Genomic DNA, 1589 nt, shown 5'->3' on the forward strand with positions numbered 1-1589 from the left:
GCCTCCCTATTTATAGGCTATTTGGACGTAAACTAAGCTAATAATGAAATGTAAACCAAATGAAATGCAAAGCTAGCCATGTGCCATGACCGGTCACACCTAGCAAGTTCTAGAAGGTTTCTTTCAAATGTGCTTTCTACACTACCCTATCTACTAAGTACCCCTATTGGGCCTTGATGCAACATATACAAGGCTTTCTCTCTTCCATCCGTGGCTTCATCCACTTGTGCTTGTACATGCTTAGCCATTGATCTTGTGAGAGGACCTAGACGGTCTAGTCCACACCTAGACGCTCCATGGGTAGCTTCCCTTCTTCACGGTCTAGACGCTCATTCCTTGGAGCTAGACGCTCTCCTTGGTCTAGACGCTCTTCATGGTTTGGGGCTTTGGCTCCCATGGCTAGATGTGCTTGGCCCTCCTCCATCACATAAATCTTTTCAAGAACACCTCTCTCCTTATTTTTAATTTTTCTTCCTCACTTCTTTTCTTTTCTCTCTCTTTCTCATTCTATTCCCCTCTGTCTCATCTTTTCTTCTTTTTCAATCACTACATTGTTGCAATGCTCTTTTGGATTGGTTTGGCTGTTGTCTGAAAACTAGCCACTTTGTTTCTCTACTAATTGTTTGACAATCTGTCCCATCTGAATCTCTATTTTTTCTGAACGTTGCCAAAATTTTCTCTTGATTAGCTATAGTGGCTTTGACGAGTTTCTCCTTGGTGTCTTCAAGTTTACTATCCTTTCAGGAACGAATGTATCCTCAGCTTCCAGTACAGTGACCATTAGGATGATCACCTACACAAAAGCACACCTGATTGATTGACTTTGCCTTTGAACAACATGTAATTGTTGAGGCAATTTAGCCATTTATGCAGTTGGTTGCTCAATCTGCTATGTCAGAATTTTATTTTTGAGCTAATAGTGCATCTGAAGTAAACTCTAACAACCCTTTCTTCTGAATACCTTATCTATCATGTTGGGTTTGATAATCTGTTGATGCTAAAGCATCAATAATCTTGTCTCTTGTTCTACATCAAAAGCCATCATTGTGCCGCCAGCTGCAACATCTAGGAGCATTTGTGTATTAGATATGAGACCATTAAGAAATATGCTTAGTTGAGCAATATCTTCAAACTCATGATTGGGGCATTTTCTAAGCATTATTTTGAATCTCTCCCATGTCGCACAAAAAAATTCCTCAGCTCCTTGTCTGAACATAGAGATTTCAGACTTTGCTTTGATGTAGCAAGAGATTGGAAAAATCTTTGCAAAAAATTTTCCTCTACATCATTCCAGCTAGTAAAACTCTGATTTGGAAGTGATTTGAGCCATTCCTTCCAGTGAAAAAGAAAACAAACGCATATAAAATTTTTCAAGATCACCTGATTGAAAGCTCATTGTTCCCACCAATTCATAAAATGTAGACAAATGTGAATATGGATCCTCATGATCCATTCCTGTGAATTGATGGGCACTGATGAGAGTTAGAAAATTGGGATTGATTCCCAAGGCCTTGGTGGTAGCAGGTATTGCAATACTATAAAAATGCCTTGGCCCTTGGTACATGACATAATCTCCAGTGTCCTCCTAG

General features: G+C 39.6%; 1 non-coding gene across 1 annotated transcript; it reads left to right on the forward strand.

Annotated features, from left to right (window-relative positions):
* The first annotated feature begins 1130 nt into the window (after positions 1-1130).
* LOC137817627 (small nucleolar RNA R71) lies at positions 1131-1235 on the forward strand. Its single transcript, XR_011081994.1, has one exon. It is a non-coding gene; the product is annotated as a small nucleolar RNA R71 (small nucleolar RNA).
* Positions 1236-1589: the final 354 nt, after the last annotated feature.

The sequence above is a fragment of the Phaseolus vulgaris genome, unplaced genomic scaffold (assembly GCF_000499845.2).
Source record: "Phaseolus vulgaris cultivar G19833 unplaced genomic scaffold, P. vulgaris v2.0 scaffold_363, whole genome shotgun sequence".
Taxonomy (NCBI): domain Eukaryota; kingdom Viridiplantae; phylum Streptophyta; class Magnoliopsida; order Fabales; family Fabaceae; genus Phaseolus; species Phaseolus vulgaris.